Consider the following 21,640-nt stretch of genomic DNA (forward strand, 5'->3'; position numbering starts at 1 on the left):
GTCCAGAGAGGTGGTAGGTGCCCCAATCCTGGAAACACTCAAGATCAAGTTGGATGGGGCACTGGTTGAAGATGTCCCTGTTCATTGCATGGGGAATTGGACTAGAAGACCTTTAAAGGTCCCTTCCCACATAAACTATTCTATGATTCTAAGAAACCAAGAACTTGCTTGACCATTCAGATAGATCTGAGTGGCAGATAGATCTTCACAGTATTGGGAAAGCTGTCCAGCCCTCTTCTTCTGCCTTAATATAAGGACTGTAGACACAATAATAGTATGGGAAGTTAGGAAACTCCACCAATGCCTGATGAATGGGTGTTTGGTAGTGCCTGAGACACTTGAAAGGTCTCACATGCTGTTCTATAGTTTTTTATTTGTGGGAGCCCTTGGTTCCCATTGCCTGATCTGGTGATGCTCAGATCAAACCCCCCATGACTTCAGTCAAAAGAGATCTGAAACCAGCATCACCAGCTGAGGAACCCTCCTAGACATAGGAGGGAGGCACAGACTGCAAGTGATGCTCTGAAGGACTTCACTGAGATTTTGGAATAAGCATTGCTAGAGAATTTTAATTGCTTCCTAAAAGGAAGGGAGAAGACCTACAGTGAAAAGTTGTTTATGACTTTTTTCTGCAGAACTTTCTTCTCTTTCTCTTTGCGAGTGAGAACACAACAAACTCTGAGGTTTTTTGGGGGTTTTTCTTGGTTTTGTTTTTTTTACTGTTTTTTTTTTTTATTTGTTTGAAAGCCTGTTTCTGACTGCCTTATTCCATAGTTATTGAGTTGTGGTTTTAATGTGAGGCAATCACTGAAATAACATTCAAATTGATATATTCCTTGCTTATTTCAAAGGAAAACTAAGCAAAAAGAGGGAACAATCCAATACAGAATTTCTTTAAAGATGATTGATTTCTACTTGTAAAGAGATATTCTGCATTTCTTCCTTAAAAAAACCCCAAACCTTTGTATACTCTAGAGTAAGCTCAAGGCCTGTTTTGAAAAGATTAACATACACTACACTGGGAACAACCAACATGAAACAGAGTAAAGAAAACTTCATAGTAATGTGTAACTGGGATTACTGGAGGCTGTTTGTGGTTGATTATAATGAAGATAGAAACACAAGTTAAGAAAATCTCCAGTCTGTGATGTTTAAAATAAAATTAAAATAGATAGTATTCCTGCTTGGTCTGGTCTTCCTGGGAGGTTTACTAGCTTACACCATTATTGCTTCTGTTGGGAGCTGAGGATATCTTTTTATACCCATGAGATGTATGCCCAGCAATACAGAGTTATGGAAGAGATGCGTCTCTCCACCATGCAAGAATAAGTGTGTAAGAAAGTTTCTGTGCCTGCAGTGAAGCAGTGGCCTCTCAGTGCTGCCTGGCTTTGAAAGCTAAGACATCCAAACTTGTGCAGTTCTAAAAATGACGGATGGCTTGACTCTAAGCCCAAGAGTCCAGCACTGGCCATGAGAGATGGATGGTCTGTCTTTCTGGAAGGGATCCCAGTGCCCAGGTTGCCTGGTGAGTGGTTCACTGGTTTATTCACGTATGAGACTGTGTGTATGTACACAGAGGGCAGAATTTTCCATCTCCATGAAGGAAACATGAAAGGGACTTTGCAAGGAGTTTGTTCCAGAATTTTATTTATGCTCTTCCTAAAGGCACTTAAGGGGACAGATCTGTCTGTACCTTTTTTAGGCTGAGCAAAATCCATCTGGCATAGCAACAGGACAAAATCTGAACTTACTTCCTATGTAATAAGAACAGAAATATTATCTTGACTGAACCCCATGTCCCACTCACATATGATGGTGTGGCACAAGGTGTGTCCCCAAGAACTGGATAGTTGTTTGCTGTCTTTGTCTGGTTTTAGGAGTTTCGTTCTCATCCCTTCAGCTTTAAACAGTTTGCCTCTTGCCTGTAGTATGGATAATCAATGCTGCAGTGTTTATAATCAACACTGAGTGATTTTTCATGAAGCCAAACACAAAGAGTGGCCTTGCTGAATAGGCAATATGAATGGATTCAATTTATATTTCATTCTTAACCATGTGGATACTGACCCCATTTCCCCCCATGACCATAACCTTTCAGTATAGATGATACAGCAGAAGCATGCTCTAGCTTGCCTCATATTAGGCTATATTCACAGCTGTTGATGTTTCATGGATCACACCCGAACAACTGAGTTTTCGTAGAGGTCTCTGAATCTTATATTGGTTTTGCAAATACAGATACGGAGAAAGAAGCTGAGAGGAGTATGTTACAGTTCTGTGGCTAGGGAGTTTCATAGGGAGTACTTCTTAGCCTATGCAGAATTTTTCGCTGCTGGCTGTCTTCTGGTCTAGTATTAATATCGTGTCACAAGCATTTGAATGTCAAAGATGTTCTATCATGTTATTTCATTTTGATTTTGCTGTTAATATGCACCTACATCCGTTCCTCTTCTTAGTCCTTACACTCCAGTTATTATAACACTTTAATATTACCTATAGATCTTGTTTAGGCAGCCTATACATATTTAATACAGAAAACTCCTCTGAGGGAGGCAGTACTTCTTTCAGCACCCTCACCAGAACAAGTTTACATCTTCCTTGAATACAATGTGGAGGCATACCCTTGGAAAACAAATTATTTTAGAGAAAAATATCCTGGGAACATCATGAACTCCTCAATTCCTAATTTCTAAAAATGACACTTTGATCTTCTAAAGAAGGCATTATGCATCAGTATGTGTTGGGCAGAGCCTTGTCTTATAGTGGTGGGGTGTCATATGGCAAAAGCATATATGTAAAAAGAAGAACTAACTGGTACCCCTAAACAATGGTATCTGTCATCTATGAAAAAATTATCTGGGTTCCATAGTAGAGCTTGGAGGCAGTGCTGAATTGAAAACACAGTCTTGCCTCTGCTGCCTTCTGTAGCTATATCGGTTGGAGGTAGCTTCTCCGACCAGTGGAGAAGACACACATGGACTAAGATCCTCCCTTAAAGAAAAATATTTGAGGAAAAAGTTGATGAGAGCATTCCAGCCAAGTGTCTTTGGTCTTAAGCATTATTTTAAGCATCTTACTTGTGTCTAACTTCCACCTTCCAATGTTAATTTCCATCAGGGTCATCCTTTTCAGATTTTCCGCTTCTCATCATCAGTGCCTACAAAATGAGTGATTTTTCTCATGGATGGCACATTTGCAAGCAAATTTCTATTTTCTTGACCTCTTCACCTGTGCTGATTTGCACAATATTCTTGTCCCTCATCACTGCATAACATTATTAGAAAAATAAACTAATGTAGTTTTTCCTTCTTTAGGTCATTTATGTTGATATTGAGACTGGACCTAAGCAGAACTCTCTCTCCTGGAGAGAAATCACCTCCTCTGCCATTAGCTGGATCTTACTTCCTGGTGCATAAAAGGATTAAGGGACGGATGTACAGCTGACTTTCCTCTGTCACGGTGATGACTGGCTCTCCAATGAAAGCATCTCCCCATTCTTATTGTTCTATGAAAATGAGACATTTTTAGCTCACTTTGCAGACAGCAATTGGCAGTGACATTCTGCCCTTTTAGAAAAGTAAATTCAGTCACTGAAAATACAAGTCCCAGTCCTGCAAAGAGATATGTGTGGGTAGTCTGTGCCTCTTTGCTGATCCATATTGATCAGGGATAAGGGTCTGTCTCTGTAGATAGCTTTGAAGGTTCAAGGTCTCTGTTGTGGCAACATGAGCAGTTTGCTGAGAGCCTGTACATAAAAGGAAACTGGGAGATGAAGTGGAAAATCTTGTCTCTGGCCTCCCTCCTGACAGCATGGGAGGAAAGAATGTCAGCTTGGGCATTTTTCGGCTCTAACTATGAATAGCTTCAGTGGAGTTAATGATACTTAACTAGTGTTTCTGTAGACAGCTAATCTGTTCTTCTGATCCTCCCAAGGCTCTCTGCCCCCTTTCCCCTTTTTATTAAAAAAGGAACCCAGTCAAGACAGAATTTTAATCTTTCATGACCGGCAGTTTTCATAAAGAGCTGGTTGGACAGGAGCAATCATAAAGTTTCTGTATCTGATGGCATTGTTCTGAAGTATTTGTTGTGACTCCCACTTGTGGTTTAGCTGATAAGCACAGTTCAAAGAATAAAAAAAGCATTGTTGATTGTCAATGGGCATAACAAACCCAGATTGCGTTCTGATGATATTTTAACAGAGATGTTCTTTAAAAAATGTACAAAAATTTGACTGTGCTGTTTTGGATAAACATTTTCTAAATGTACAAATTACAGTGGGAACAACAAAATAAATGAAAATCCTTAAGATAAAAGAGATCAGACAGATTTTTTTTTCAGTCCAGTCTATTCAGTTGTCTCAGGGATGGATTATGTGCTGTAATTATGGCTATAAGTGCACCTGACTTAAAATTTACATAATTTCAATCACTAAGTAGCTTTGAAAAGAACTGCAACATGTATTTGTGTATATATATATATATATATGCATATGTATGGTCAGAAAGACCACGTGTATATCTATATATGCAAATTATAGATATAATCAAAGAAAGGCACCTGATGACCACGGGACTTTCTTCCTGTCATATTTCAAAGACCAGCAGCTGAAAAATGAGAAGCTGGAAATCTTTAGGAGGAGATTGTAAAATGGTTTATAATTGAATACAGTAATAGGTAACCCAAACCTAAGAATGGTAGCAGCTCTGTGTATGAGTAACATTTGTGTGGTGGTAGGATACAGAGGACACTACTGGAAGTTTTTCTGTATATTTTTAGGTCCTTTATGCCAAAAGTCCCTCAGTGAGGTGCAACATATCATGTGGGCTCTGACACTTGGAGTGAACTGCTGAAATGCCATTGAGAGAGGAAGTTTGAGATCACATGAGAAATTTTAATGCAAAGATTTTCCAGAGACAGCAGATTACTCAAATTCAAGTTCTAAATTTAGTCTCTCCTCTCCTCTCCTCTCTTCTCCTCTCCTCAAAAAAAGAAATATTTATTGACTTTGTAATGGGATTAAGGAAAATTGGAAGAGAGTATCATTAACCCAAGGGATAAATGTTATACATGCAATCACTGCTATCCAAACTGTTGTTCATCTGGAAAACCAATTTAAGTTAAGCCTTTTTTAATTGCTTCTCTGTGTATATTTACTCAAATCAAGGAAGGGGCAGAAATATTTATTTTCTCTTTGTTGTGAATGTCTACCTTTTTTAATTTTTATTTTATTTTATTTTTTGGATACTTCTTATGAATATGGATTTGAACAGAAATGTCTACCTGAGAGTCAGAATATCTCTGTACACTGAAGGAAAGAAGGTTTTATACTGCAGAAACAGGGTTTGGGATGCAGCTGAAAGCGTCTAGGTGAGATTCAGGATTTCTCAATACCCTATCATAAAAAAAAATTCATGGCACATACGTGGAAAAAGGAGCACATCCTGCCTCGGCTCAATGCACCTGCATCTCTGCCACCACTTCTTGTTCTGTATGTGATAATATTCCAGAGAGAAATTAAGAAAAAAAAATCTGCTGTCCCAACAACATTTTAAAGGCTAGCCTCTGGAGTGGGAAATTCTGGAAATTTTTCTTCCTGTGCCTCAAAAGCCTTCTGAAAGCAAATCTATCCTGCTGCAGTTACTTTTCATTCTCCTGTCCTTATACCCTTGCTTATGCTCCAGCATCACAGTCTGTGCACTCCAGCAGATAGGTAGGTGGGGTCACAGGTTAACTCAGGCTTGAAGAGACCTCAGGAGGTCTCTAATTCAGCCTCCTCTCAAAGCAGGGTCAGCCATGAGGTTCGACGAGGTTGCTCAGGGCATCATTCATCTGGTTGATCAGTTTGGTAATGTGGTGATGACAGCAGCTGCTTGTTCAAAGTTCAGTACAGGAACAGCAAAACTCAGAGCATCTATATGTGTCTATGGCAAAGGAGGCAGAGAGGGGTAGTCCTGAAAACACATGTGTTGTCAGTAACAGATTCAGACACAGACTTGGGAATCTGTAAAACGAAAGGCAGAAACCTAAGCAGAAGTGCTGCTTTATATCAAAATCATACATTACACATTAAGCTGTTGGAGAGTTTTTAGGAGAGGGCCACAGGATGGTGAGGGGTCTGGAGAGGAAGCCGTATAAGAAGCAGCTGAAGTCACATGGTTTGTTCAGCCTGGAGAAGAGAAGCCTGAGGGGGCACCTCACTGCAGTCTTCGACATCCTCACGTGGGAAAGCGAAGGGGCAGGAACAAATCTCTTCACTGTTGTAACCACTGGTGGAACTTGAGGAAATGGCATGAAGCTGAGTCAGGGTGGGGGGTTGGGTTGGATACTGGGAAGAGGTTTTTTCACCTGGAGCATGGTAGAGTGCTGGAACAGGCTCCCCAGGGAAGTGGTCTCAGCACTAAGCCTACCTGAGTTCAAGAAGCATTTTGACAACACTCTCAGGCAGATGATGTGACTCTTGGGGTGTCCTGCACAGGGCCAGGAGTTGGACTTGATGATTCTGATGGGTCCCTTCCAGCTCTGCATATTCTATGATTCTCACTTTTCTTTGGCTGGGGAAAACATGAGAATTTCCTTGGAAAACTTGCTACTTCCTTTTCTGATTTTCTGATGAACAAAAGCATGCAGTTTTACTGCAGGATGGTAAATAGATGCCGCAAAGGGTCTGCATTGCGATTGTAGCTATTGCTCAGGCTAGTTAATGGTTCTCTGTTTGTTCAGAGAGGAAGAAGCTTTGACATGAACTGGGCAATGTGAGTAAGTATAGAGGATTAGTTTAACGTTTAGGACACTGCTGACTGTATTGCAATATTGACCTTGAACACCACTTCCTCAGTAATGTATATATTAAGCCTTTGAGCACCAACATTATTTTATTAATGAAGTAACCTTTTGCTTGTGGTAATACTGGGAAACCATTACATATATTTCAATGGAATTTTTCTGTGTGAGAAAAGAAACAGTAAAAAGCTCAATTTTACCATTTTATTTTAGGTGCAAAACAGTCTACAAACCTCTGCATAAAACATTTTCCCTTTGTCAGCATATCAGAAGGTAAATGCTCAGTGCTAAATCTTGGCACAGTGTATATATGGAACTTCATGGCATACCTGTCAGATGTTCTGATTCATTTTTAGGACTTTGAAATATCATAGCTATAAAAGATTTAAAAGTTCAGCACAGATTCAGCTGCTCAGTTCAAAGAACTGTGCTCATTAACTGTTTACCTGCCCTTTGCATATCCTCCAGACTCAAAATGGGAATTGGCATCTTAACAACGAGCAATGCACCAGCATTGTGCTAATGAGCTGCTTGGCATATTCACTTCCGTGCCACTCTGAAGAGGTTCCTTCACTTTCACATACCCACCACACCTGTGCATAGAGAAGGCAGCAACATGAGGGCAGGTAGGGAGCCCAGGCAGATGAAAGCCCCAAAGTTCACTGAACATGACATCAGCCCCCTTCTCCTCCCTCACATCCACAAGCAAATATATATCCACCAATGCAAAATGCTGCATCTTGTGCTCGATGCAGATTTCCCTACCAATCCTTTTAATCCTTCTTTTATTTCACGCCACTTGCTATCGGCTGGAGGAGTGTGGACACAGACAGGTGGTCCCTGCCTTGGAAGATCTCGCATGTACTGACAGCAAAGCTGTGGAACAAGTCTTCCCTAACTTCATGGAACAGTTTTCAAGGCTGCTGCATTCAGGGTTGTCCAGTGTACATTTGATCCCCCTATTCACCAACAGAGCTGCTCTGAAGTCTTCATAAGAAGCGAAGCCATACTGTACCTAATAGCGCTTTAAAAAGATGTAGATTTGCTACTGCCCCAACCCTTTTCACTTGAAGAACTGTGTCTATTTACTGAAAAGTTTTTGCAGTCACAGGATGGTGAGTACCTACATGTTTCAGTGCTGCATTTTCTTTGCCGGGAGATGCTGTGGAACGTAAGCTTCTCTAATGACAGCTCCTTCAAGACCTTTTCAGTCTTGTCAAGTTTCCTTATTAATAGAAGAGAAGCAATCTTGCTTCTTTCAATGGCAGCAACTCTCTAGGCAACTGCTGAATTTATAAGAATACAGATGGTGCCTGCCATTTCTTTTTTTTTCAGTACCACACTGCATTCCTCATTTGACATGTGGAGCTTGTTTGGTACCATAATGCAGCAGCTGGAGACACTTTTCTTAGAGGTAAAAGCAGTTTTGCTTGCACTTTTGTTGGCAGCATTGAATTTTGCCCACCTGCAGGCAACATTAATATTTTTTTCTCTTCTGAGGTAGCAGAGCTCATGATGGTGATCTGATTTGAAATATTTTGGCACTATGCCTTTTCTTCTCTGCTACCATAAACTGATAGAGCTAAGCATCTCTCTCCTTCTAAGCAGCAAAAAAAAAAGGCAAAAAAAAAAAAAAGCAGGTAAGCATCTAGATAAGTCTGTATACAGCATTTGAAATGTTTAAATGGAAATGTTACACTTTGGGCTCAATCTCTGGCAAATAACAATGCTAGATTTGAATTTTACCAAATTAAACAAAAACCAAGGCTCTTTCACTAGAAGAACTAAATGGAGATAAATGCTATATAGCAGGTGTGCTTTGCAGTTCAGGCTGATCTTTCCTGACAGACTGTGATGTGTTGATGAATGCACTGGAGCAGCCCAAAAACGGACAGAAAGAGGAAGATCTCATGACTCAAGTGCAAACATTTGTTAGTCATAGGAAGGATGACCATGTAACCTCTCACATAGTTAACTGGTTTCTGGAATATTTCCCTATTGTGTTTGTAAACAGCTGGTTTTGGGGCAATTTGGGTTTCAGACTCCTGCCTTTGTAGTTTTAACTCCTCTGTTTCTTAATAGCTCTCAAAGCACTCTGCTGGTCCAGAATATATAGCACAGGTGAAGAAAATTAATAGACCCAGAATAAAATGGCATGTAAATAGGTAGGACTACAATACCATTTCTGATGCTTTAGGTGATGCTTCTAGCAACTGCCCAGCTCCTGACCTTGTTGGAGTGCTCACCAACTCAAATTGCCAGGCTTCAGCTCTGTGCCACTTGGCAAAGATTTGCAGTTGAGTTCGGGCTCACTACCAGTTCTCACAGGCAAAGATTGAAAAGAGTTAAAAAAATTCAGAGTCTTTTCAAAGTGGAGTAATAACTCCTCCTATTTGACATATTGTTAAAGGTTTCTTCAGGGTTTTGACCCAGAGTACTTAAGAGAAAGTATGAAGCTAGATAAAGGCAGACATCTGAGTGCAAGCAGTTCACCTTAGTTTCTAAGTTCAGATACTGACAGCCTGACAACTGTCCTGTGTGCAGGTAGAAACTCTCATTTGCTACATGTATTTACCATTAGCACACTGTGAAAATATGGTTCCAATTGTAAATATCAACAGACTTCTCCTTTCAATGTGCAAGCTGTATTCTCCAGCAGCAGCTCAGTCAGATATTTTCTTCACTTGTTCAGTGTACTGGTTTATTGAGATTCATGAGGTAAAAAACAAAGCAGACATTTTTTGTGCGAGTCACTTGGGTCTTGAAGTGAATTACAAGATCAGCTGTTCTGACAGGCCAAAAAGAATATTTTTAGTTCTGCAGTTAGTAAACCAAATCAGCAGGACATGACTTTGTGTGTTCTCTGTGAAAACCAACTGTTCCCTAGTGCTAGAGGTGAAAGGGTACATTTTTCCTTCGGCACATGGAATGACTGAATTTCAGCCACTTCACTGTTCTAGCAGAGCTTGTTCTCATAGGAAAAGTTGTTGGGTAACTAGAAATATCTGTAAAGGCAGCTAGAAGTGCATCTCCTTTGGCCCTTATCTAAAAGTGTTTTTAAAAAGTAGCTGAATAATTTGATACCGAGCTGTTGTATATTATTAATATATATTAATATAAGACACTGAACAGAAATGTGGTTTTGTGGACTGTGTGATGCTTACATCTTGTTTCAGCATCAACAAGGTCCTTGCTGAAGCACAGGCACCTAGAGGCTTGGCAGGCAGATGCAGAGGTCTGGAATAACAAATTAGTCTTCTCACTTCCATAAAAACATAGAAGCCTTGAATGGTTTGGGTTGGAAGACACCAAAGATGAGCTTTAAGTCACCTAGTTCTGAACCCCTGTCATGGACAGGGACACCTTCCAAGAGACCAAGCTGCTCAAAGCTTCATCCAACTTGGCCTTGAATGCTTTCAGGGACGGAGCATCCACAACTTCTCTGGAAAACCTGTTCCAGTGCCTCACTATCCTCACAGTAAACAATTTCTTCCTAATATCTAATCTCAACCTTACCTCTTTCAGTTTAAAGACATTCCCCCTTGTCCTATCACTACACACCCTTGTAAAAAGTCTCTCTCCAGCTCTCAGGAAGGCTCCTTTTAGGTACTGGAATGTGCTTTAAGTTTCCCTGGAGCCTTCTCTTCTCAATACTGAAACACTCCAACTCTCTCAGCCTGTACTTTCCTCTTATTTACAGCAAAAAAACCAACAAAAAACCCAAAACAAACCACCAAATTAACCAAACCAAAAAAATGATCTAAAAAATATGAATGGAATAAAGGGAATATTAAAGGGATCTAAGTCATAGAGCAAAAATAATACAACTGGATAATCCCATTTTCCCTAGAATTCTCTAGGCAAATAGCAAAATGACAAACATTATCTAAGAGCAGCAAACCCTTCTAGTAAAGGCGCCTGCGTCCTTGTGAGGATAAATTGGATAGGCATGTCACAGCTTGGAAAAAGAGCTAATGAAGGATACTACAAAAATGTGCAAAGGACAGAAAAAAGCAAACATGGAAAAAATTATTTATGGTTTGTCACAGTTGCACTAACTGTCTTTTAATGCTTGCATGACTTGAGCCTATCTGGAGAAGTTTTTGCCTTTTTACCACAGGATATTATGCATGTTAAAAGTGTAAATGGCTGCAAAAGGCAATTCATGGAATTAATGGGGAAAAAAAGATCCTTGATAGCCGTTAAACACAGAGGAAGACACAGTAACTTGCTTAGGATACTGTGATTTATGACAAGTGAGAGGATACATTAGGGAGAGTGTCCAGGTGTGCTTGTGCTATTTCAATATTCTTTCCTTATACATTAATGCCAAGTTTTGATCTGAATACACTTTTGGTCTTTCAGTTTCAGTATTGCTAAAAGCAACTTCTGCTGTTGAAGGAAGGGAGGAAAAGGTTCTAGCTGATGCCTGTTAATTAGTGTGTTGAAGTATTTTCTTGCTTCCCTTTCATCCACAGAGTAGTGATTTCAGTGGAGGTGGTGTCAATTCACTGAAGTTCCAGCAGTAATAGCCAAAGCAAGAGGAATCACCCAAACCTGGGGTCTTAATTCTCCTCAGTAAATGGTCCTTCTCATCTGTGTGAGAAAACTCTGAAAGAGTTTAATAGTGGAGCAAACCCAGTAATTTAATAATTAAGTCAAAGTTTAATTTATCATCACTCACCTGATGTTTGGGATTTTTTTTTTTGGTTTTGTGTGTGTTTGGTTTTTTACCTCTTAGGCTTCCTAAAACTTATCTGTGCCTTTCAAAAAGCATATTTTTGGGTGAAAAACACCTATCACTATACACTATACCTACCATTGCCTTTCAACTTTATCTGCATATGAAAATGTAATACTGCTGGCTGAATGAAATAAAGTCCTTATTTTATAGCTGAATATTTGATATTGAGGGTTTCCTATTGTTGCACTACCATAAGTTTTCAGACTGCTAGAATCATCTGGATAGAATGTCTCTTATTTTTAATATTCAAATAAATGCAAAATAACTATCTGGTATTGTCATTAATGTTTAAAATAAAATCCTCTTAAAAATTAATATGAGCTTTTTTGATGTTGCAGATATAGAAGACAGATGTAAAACAGAGCTGTGGGATGACTCTCCTTGGTCCTGTCTCTGGACTTTGGCGGTGACAAACTTAGGGCAGCTGTAAAATCTTTCTAATTCCTGGTCTGGCTTTAGGGACTTTTCCAGATGTTGAGCCTGTGCTCTTGGAGTGTCTCTGTTTCAGCTTTAGCCCACCTCACTGGCCCACACAGGAACCACAAGGCAGGTTGTTAACAGCTCTGTGATTTGCCTTTGCAAACCAGCAGAAGAGGATGACACAAAACTTCCACTATCGTTATATGTATATGATACTCTTAAGGGGAGGCTATCATAGGAACTTTTAAAAGGGATTACTGAAAAGCTAAGCCAGTTTCTCTGTTTAAGACCCCTGGCAGTCTTCGCTTGGTGTGAGGACACAAGTCAGCCAGGTGTGGGGTGGGACAGGTTGCTGCAGGCAGGGGAATGGCTGCAGTGTGTGTGGCTTCAGTCAGGTGCCAGGCATAGGTGCTCTGACTCGCACAGGCACTGCACCAACACCACTGATGCTATCGATCTGCTTGTCTCTCAGCTGTTCCCTGTCTCTGCTGCAGTGTAAACCCTTCTGGCAGGGCTTCAAGCAAGGCAATTCTTTATTTACAGGCAGGAGCAGAGCTCCATGTAAACCCCTCCTTTTTCTTTATTTTGTGGGGGGTTTTTTTTGTTTGTTTATTGGTTTGTTGGGGTCTTGGGTTTGGGCTTTTTTGTTTTGGTTGTTTTGGGTTTTTTTTGTGGGTTTTTTTGTTTGTTTGGTTGGTTTGGTTGTTTTTGGGAGGGACTGTAAAATAAGGTCTGGAAAGTATTCATAAATACATATCTGTTGTTCTCATGTTGCACATGTACACTAGTCAGGTGCCTAGAGGGAGGTTGATGAAGAAACTAGAGTGCTACCATGTAGGACAGTTGCTAAATTGTTTTCCGCATTAACTAGTGACATTTGAGTCAAACTAATGAGAAGCATGTCTGCTGCAATGCAGCGTACATTTATTCATGGAAACTGCTTTTTTCAGCTTATTTATGCTTTCACCAACACTCTTAGCCACCATTACAACTGATTAATGATGACTTTCATTAAAAGGAAACTATTATGGACAGCCTTATTTGATCTACTTTGAAACTTTTCTATTTCTGTTCATCATCTTCTCTCCCTCCTTTCTCCTCCTTCTCATCTTTTCTCAGAAATGATAAGTGAGGCAAGAGATAATGCCTTCACAGCCTTTGATCAAGTGCTGTACATATGGCACATGATGAAAATCAGACAAAAAAGCAAAGTGATATTCTCGATAAAACAGGTACTTCTACATTAATAATTTGCCATCATCTAAATTGCCATAAAAACCTCAGCTAGATTGATATAAGCCTAATGCCTTTTGCACAATAGGCAGGTTTTAAAGTACAAAGCTACATCTCTTCTCTGATATAATCTGTATTCTAATGGAACTTGCTCTATAAGGGATGGCCACAGGATTTCTACAGCTAGGGTATTCAGCTGCTTGCTTTAGGCTTATAGGACGTTACCTGTTTTATATGTAGCTTTCTGCAAGGAGTTTTCAGTAATAATAGAAGTGCAAAATACTCAGTTCTGATTTTTTTTTAACAAACCCCCATGCATTTGTGTTCTGGATTCTGGAGACCCATGGATCTACTGAATGGGGAGTAGCAGTTGTGCCCTCATCAGGGTATATTTACTTTTTGAAACCAAGCTACACCATTTGATTTTCTGTACAGATGTCTCACTTTATACAATGAAAAGAAAAGGTTTATTTTGGGGGTATTTCCCATTTTGTTGTAGAAGTATCTGCACTCCTTGGAGTTTCTCAAAGCACCTAAGTGGAATAGCAGGTGTTCCTGGAAAAGTAAAGTCAAGACACTTTCTGGCGGTTTGGTACTGCCTTCTCTCTGGTGTGACAATATGCAGAGGGCATGACTTATTCACACTCTAACTCCTAAATGTTAACCAGTTGCAGAACAGCTTTGCATGATTGGGAAGGAGGAGCAGAGACCATACTACAGAAAGACAAGAACATTTTCAAAAGAATGTGTAGATCAATTTTGTCTACATATGTTCATAAAGAACATATTATCCAGCTCATAAATTCCTGAAAAATATTCAACCTATTGCAAAGACAGTACCTTAACACTGTGTTAGAAAGGTAAAGTAATGAGGAATAACTCTCTTTTTCTTATAGGTATCAAGTTCCAAATATTTTTGCACCATGATTCACAATCTATGTTTGACTTGTAATTTATCTACTCAACTTGCTACTATTCAGTTCTCTGCCTTCTACCACCCTGTATCCTAGTATTCTTGAGCAATATCGTACTCCTGGGTTTGATTTCTTTTCACCCAAACTCAAAGAAAATAAAGAGGTTTAGCAGCATGTCAAGGGAGCATCTGGACTGAGGAAAGAATGAGAAAGGAAAAACAGCCAAGGTTCTCATAGATGTAAGATCTTGACTGAACAATTTTCTTCCATGGTGGGAGTCTGCTAGGCCAAATATTTTTAAATGCCTCTTTGCAGTGGTGCCACACAGATAGAAACACAATCTCTTGTGGAACCATTATCTATTTCTCTGTACCAACCACTGTTATACTTAAACCCTACAGGTAACTGTTCCTATAGCACATTTTTCCAATCCTTTAAGCATCTCATATGTTTGTCCAATACTGAGGATGTGGCTGTGCACTCACAACCCAGAAATGCTCAGCAAAATATTTTCTTAAAATTATTCAGTAATACATAGGTATAGCATGTTTTCTCTTTGAAAAAGGAAAGCTTTTTACCCCTGGAATTGAAACTACAGTATTGTACCTGTGAGCAGCTTCTTGAATATGACGGAGCATAGTGCACGAGGAATTCAAGTACAGTAAACGGCTTCTCAAGAGTAGGAGTTGTTTGGAGCCTTTCTCACCAATAAGTACTATTCCTATTACCCACCAAACAAACTGTGGTGATTACTAAATGTGGAACATGAGAAATCAAGTCACAAAGGTGTTATGGAGCTCAGTGGACTATGGTATTAGAAATGTGCTTTACTGAAATGGCTCTGAATTTTTATTACCATTATTCAGAGAAAGAAACAACATGATGCAAAGGGGCTTTTTTTTGTGATGTCCAAAATGTTTTTAAACATTTTTAAACTTAGCTCTTTGTGAATGTTCTTAATTCCACAACTCTTGAGTGCTTTGCTTATAGGCTTCCCCCCTCCTTACAATGTGTTAAGGTATTACCGCCTCTTACGAGATATGGACTTTGCAAAGTGTGTTATGATCACAGTAAAGACAAGGAAAAGGTCTGTGATAATATAGTGCTTTGGTTCAGTACATGAGAACAAGGTCAAGAAGCAGTACATTGATGAATATTCAGTCTGAACTGAGGTGGAAGGAGTAAGACATTTAAAATGAATGCTGTAGCCAAGAAATAGTGTGTGTCCCAGTACTGGTTTACCTCAATTGCCCTTTACATTCTGTGAGGACACCCTGCACTGCTTGGACTATATTAGCATTTGCCTTTGCTTAACAGTGGGAGGGAGCACAGATTTAAAACTAAAAAAGACAAAATGTATCAGGGATGCCTCATTCACAATCCCTTCAAATCACAGGGGACCCTGTAGTGTTTGAGATGACATATTGTCCTCCACATTGCCATTTTCCTGGATTATCAAGTCTTCAAAATTCCTTATATTCATTGCAGAAGGCCCATTATAAATTATGTACAATTATGTTCAGCTCTTTACTCAAAGATTTATCCTTCCAATTTATAACTATCAGTTGTGGCTTTGAACACCACCTTATCTACTCAGTGCCTGATTATTAAGGGAATAACACAGGACTTGCTAAAACAGCAAGTGGTGGCAATGACTTTAATGTAACCTTAACACAACCTTGTTAATGCTAGGGCCAATGCCTCAATCTAAATATCTACTCAAATACTCTGATTGTGGCTTATTTTGTTGCAGAGAACCTCGTCAAACAGCAGAGTTGTTTACTGTAGATCGATAGCAGCATAAGCCTAGTCTGCTCTCCTGGTCTTTTCTGGGAGATTAGTTTTTGCACCATACATCTGCTGGCAGCCTTTAAGTGATGTGTGGTAGACCAGCTCGCTAAGGTCCCACACACCTCTTTGACTAGCCTGGGGTTTGGGTGGGAAAATTCTTTACTGTCTTTAGAAATTCTTACAAGTATCTCATATTAACTACAAATGGTAAATTTAAAAAAAAAAGTTACTTGAATCTATTCTGGTTGTGAACCAGAGAGACTTACCTACCTAAGTAAGGTTTATTCAGGGTTTCAGGCTGAAAGAAAAAGGTCTGAAGCTAAACATTTTATATTTCCAAACTTTTATCCTCTTCTTCTTTTCTTATATATCAAAATGGAATGAGTAGCATTTCATCACTTTCTTCTGTGGGAATAATCTGTGCCTTTCCCTTCCACTTCTTCCTCTATCTTCCCTGACTCTCTTCTTTCTGGAAATTGTTATGCTGCAGGTGTACTTGTAGGCACTGTTATAAAGTCCAATACTACATTTCAAAATGTTATACTTTTGGGAAATTTAAAACTTTTATTAGTTCTAAAAAGCTGGAGAGGCAGAAAAAATGAAATAAATTTCAATCTAAAAAAATTAGAGATTTCAGTTCTGCTACTAAAAAGTTTCACAAAAGAATAAAGAAAAGGGGGAAAGGGTATGAAGGGGGAATTATTTCTTCTCTTATTTCAGAATTTAATATTAATATTTAGTTTTATTATTAAAAAAATCAGATGGGATATTTTGATGAAAAATTCATTTTAATTTTAGATGCTTTCCCTCAAAATCATGAGAAATATCTCTGCATCTGGCCTCAAAATTTAAATACCTGTATACATGGTAGGTGTTGCAGGAAGTGATTCATGCTACTTGTTTAAGGATGCAGTGAGTCTGCCTTGAGACATGCCTATATATCTCTTTCTGTCCGTGGAAGGAGAGCAGTCTAGAAAACTAGTTTAGGCAAGTCAGTTATCCTTTAAAGAGATGAAGTTAGAAGCTGTGTTTTCCACTTCTCTTTCCTTTTGAAATTTGCGATGGGCACCCCCATACATTTGTAGGTACCAAAATCTCTGCGACGATCTGATCTGTAGTCACTAGACTGCAAGTTCTTTAGACATGAAGAATTTATGTGTGTTTGTGTGTGTGTTTAAAGCACTGAGCATAACAGGACCATGATTATGGTTGGGGATAATACAAATCTGTTACACAGCCTTCAATAGTTATTGGTCTGTATTGTTTTGCACACAACATTTTGTAAAGATTAAAAAGCTGCTAAGCCCAATGAACTGGAGTATCATGGACAGTCACTAAGATAGTATTAAACAATTCCAAGATGTTCATGTGATGTTGCTATATATATTAGATAAGACGGAACACTAAATAGCTGGGTATTTTTGAAGCTGAAAATAATAAATGTGTGATATTTCTTTATGATGGTTCACGTTTAGTACTACAATCCTGACAGTGAACCTGGCTTTGGAAGGCTACATTACTAGAGATTGATCTATAGCTGTGAAGCACATGATTCAGCAAGAACTATACCTGGCCAGTAGCTCCTGAGCCTATCTATATTTTCTCCCCTAATGGCACATCTATCTACCTTCTTGGGTTTTTTCTAACCTTTCAGTATCCCTGTCACAGATTGTGATATTTCAAGAGTCTGCTAGAATTTCTAAGTTGGAGGTTGTAGTTAGACTTTGTAGGCACTGATTTGAGTTTCTACCCTTCTCAGAAGAGTGTCATTAATATATCCATCCAGTTAAAGTAGTGCCTTCTGGAGACTGTGGTAAAGAAACAACATTCTGTGAGTAACCAAGAATAGAAAAGTTTGATCTGTACCACATTAACTCCTCAATTACACTGGAAAGCTCTACAACATAATTTGCGTTTCCTAGGACTGGAGGATAGTAGGATAGTCTAGGTTAGAAGGGACCACAGGAGGTCTCCAGTGCAACCTCTTGCCCAAACCTGGGCAACTGTGAGATCAGATCAGGGTGTTCAGGACTTCATCTAGTCAGGTTTTCACAGCCTCCAAGGATATCACAGTCTCTCTGGACAGCCTGCTCCACTGCTTGGGTGTCTTCATGGGGCAAAAAATTACAGTCCTTTTGACATTATTCCAGTCACATTTATCAGCTACCTCTTCTGCAGTTTGAACACCTTTGGTCTAGAACTTTGTCAAAACAATATCTTGGAAAATAGTATACAGAAGCACTAGGACATTTTGAAGTGTGTAGCCATTTAAATCAAAGTCATCAAGGAAAAGAATTGAAGTTGAAAGCATTTTGTTTTGGAGTTATTATCACTGAAAGAGATCAGAGTTACATATTGAATTTCATGTATATATCTATATATCTTTATATATGCACATATGCTTTTTTTCCCACAACATATCAGTTTTAGGCATTACATGATATGACATTTATACAGACCAGCTACTGAGTATAATGAAGTAAAATGGTCCAAAATTGTAATTGTATAATGAGCAGGTAAAAATATCTGTATTTTATAAAAAATGCTGTTTCTGTTATAGCAATGTCGCTAAAGCATTCTTTTCTACTGATAACAGAAGAAGGAAAAACCTAAATTTCTCTTAAAGCATCCAGTTTGACCAAATCTAACCCTAAATTCTACCTGCTGATGCTTTCAAATACTGTTTATGTGAAAGATTGAAGTAACAAATAGAAAGAACCTCAGTTTTCTTGTAAAATACCATAAATGTTACTGATCTTGATCTTCATGCTATCTTGAGACACTCTGTAACTTTTACTACCTGTGTCTGTTTAGGATGTTGAAAATAATTTTCTTAGCATTATTTATACTCCCTTCACATTGTATAATAACTTTCATGATTTTTACTTGAATGTTTGATAGGAAGTTCGCATATAGAACTATATGCATTTATGCTCTTCAAAAAACCAAAATATACAGTAAATTTTTAGCTGTGGTACAACACAGATAAAGTTAAAGGTCTCAGGTCAAATCTTCAGCAGGCGTAAATAAATGACATTTCATTGACTTCAGTGGAGGTACCCCAGTATATGCCAGTGAGGATCAGGAATATGAAAGAAAGCATTACAAAAGCCATGAAGAAAACAAAAGCATTGAAATGTTCTAATATACTCTGATTGTGTGTGGATCCCCAGAGAGTTGCTTTCTGGAAATAGACCAGGGACAGCAATTACAGTGTGGATAAAGAAGGACAATGAAACCATCTCATTCATAGGGTCAGAAAAGAGAAATTGCCTGACATATTTTCCCCCTTTTGCAAACCCCATATATCAACCAGGGAGGGAGAGCACAGCATTAAAGCAGAAGAATTTGCTGCATCGCATTTAGAAGCTTTTAGAAGGGAGTATTTTGGGGTGCTTAAGGAAAAAACAATGCTGATTTAATTCTGCAAATGGCATTAGCCAGAAGTTTGAAGTGCTGAGGTGAAACCTAAAGTGAAGCTGAATATTTACAACTTCACTCTGTGTTAATCCTAATGCTGCAGCATGAATACATTTTCATAATCTCTATTCTTGTGAGTCATCCTGGTGTCCTTTGCAGCACAAATTCACACTGGGCTATGTAATTATTTTTAGAAAATAAGAACTTTGTCATCTTTGCCATGCAGAGGGATTGGGTGATGCAATTGGATCCCCATTGCTTTCCTGAACTTGTGACAATGAGGAACAAGTTCATACCAGTGATTATTCATGAGCTTTGTTATAATCAGGATGTGTATATGTAGATACAGAACTACTGGGAACGGTTTCAATTAGAGCTCTGTGTGATTGGGAGTAGTGATGCTTGCTTCAAGCTTTACAAGCTGGTGAAAATAACCTTCTAAATATGGTATCTCTGTCCTCAAAAGCCTGAGGGGCTTCCCATCCTGAAGGAAGGATCTGGCAAAGGGAGAGAAATTGTGCGCGTGATCGAATTCTTTCTTTCCACACATAAAAGTGTGGGCCTGACAAAAAGTACTTGGGATTACTGGACAGCTAAGGGACTGTGTAACGAGATATGGAGGCCTTCACCTTTGGGTCACCTGTGACATGAAGTCATTATCATCTCTCAGCTGTTTAGTGGTCTACGTCAAATGAATGTTGTCCTCTGTTGCCTGTGAGAAACATATACAACACACAACTGCAGCCAGCCAAAGTGGCATGAATTGGCACGTTTCAGAGGACATCCGGAGGACCAATAAGCCCTTCTGTAATGTCGAGGATGAACTGATTCCCCTCATTCATGGTTGTTTCTCTTGAGCATATTTCCTGCTTTTCCTTGAGGTTGACCTTGATTATAGGATTATTTATGCTGCTTGATGTCCTTCACTTCTCCCCATCAATAACTATTTAATATAAAATGCTCAAAGAAATTTGGAAGTTGGAGCCAACTCCCCTGCAGAAGAAGGGCCATTACAACAGCCCTTCTAGTTCAAACCTGGAGTTTGCATAATTCAGCATCCTGTTCTGAGTCAAAGTCCAGGGAAAAGCATGATAAAGAATGTAAATATGGAAATATCCTTCTGTCCATGTATCCTAAGATGCATATCAATGCATCTTCCCTGAGCAATCAATGATTTGAAGACTTTTTGAGCAAGGTTGTTCCTGCCTTTGTACTGAATAGCTCCTGATGGACCTATCATTAAATTAGGCTACTCCTTTCTGGAATGCATTTGTATTTTCTCTCTCTGCAGCATGACAGCAGAGAGTTCAGAGTGCTGGACTCCTTCCTGCATATTACCTTGTCTTTCCAACTCTGTCAATTTTCCATGCCTTCCTCAAGGATCACATTTCAGTGGGAGAAACAAGTATCCCAGCTGAATCACAGCCTGACGGTCAAGGAACTTTCCAAGGACATTTCTGGACATGTCTTGACATTTCCCAGGGAACTGGAAAAGGCACTTTGTCCAATGGCTGTGAGGGACCTAAAATCCCAGTCTTCCTAATTTTTGTATACATATTTTAACCCTTACTTATTAGATGTAAGGAGAGAGCTGCAGGTGGCTATCCTCTGGGCAGTCTAAAGAAAAGAGAGGGAGAGCCATGACACCACCTTATGAGGCAGTGAAGGTCTGGCAAGGCTGATCCACCCAGGCTCAAACCAAAAAAGTGTGTCCACACTGAGAACTGCACCCAGCAACCTTCTTCTCATGCCTTGCTTTTGACCTTTCCTTGTGCACAGTGAACTTATGAGGACAAAAGCTGTGGTGGATTTCCCAGAACTGAGGCACTGTATACCTGGTTTCCCTGTTTGTGCAATGCTGTCCAGATAGCTTAGGTTTTAAAGGAATCCAGTTGTGATACCATCTCTAACAAAACCTCAGGTTGTATTTGTGCAGTGACATCAAATTATGTTTTTGCCCATAGATTTGCTATTCGTTGCAATTTTTGTGTCAAGTAAACTGGACCTTTGTAATGTCCAGTAATTGCAGTATGCATATGAACGACATAACAAGACTTGTAAAAATATAAAATGACCTCTGACCACTATCTCCTTCTTTTGGCATTGTGCTAAAAGTAACCCCTCAGCCCAAAGATATGCTGAGACACACACCCACCCACCCACACACACATGCACAGAAAGACACACAAAAGATCTCAGAAAGCGCTTACAGGCACAGCTATTCTCTATGATGAATATTGCCCTGTAATGTTTGCAAGGACTGAAAACTCATACACAATAACTTGTAGCATGCCCAGAGAGTAAATTAAAGAAATTGATTGAAGAGACAGAGATAAAA

Source organism: Pipra filicauda, unplaced genomic scaffold (genome assembly GCF_003945595.2).
Source record: "Pipra filicauda isolate LSUMZ 115617 unplaced genomic scaffold, ASM394559v2 scaffold43_size3849885_pilon, whole genome shotgun sequence".
Lineage (NCBI taxonomy): Eukaryota > Metazoa > Chordata > Aves > Passeriformes > Pipridae > Pipra > Pipra filicauda.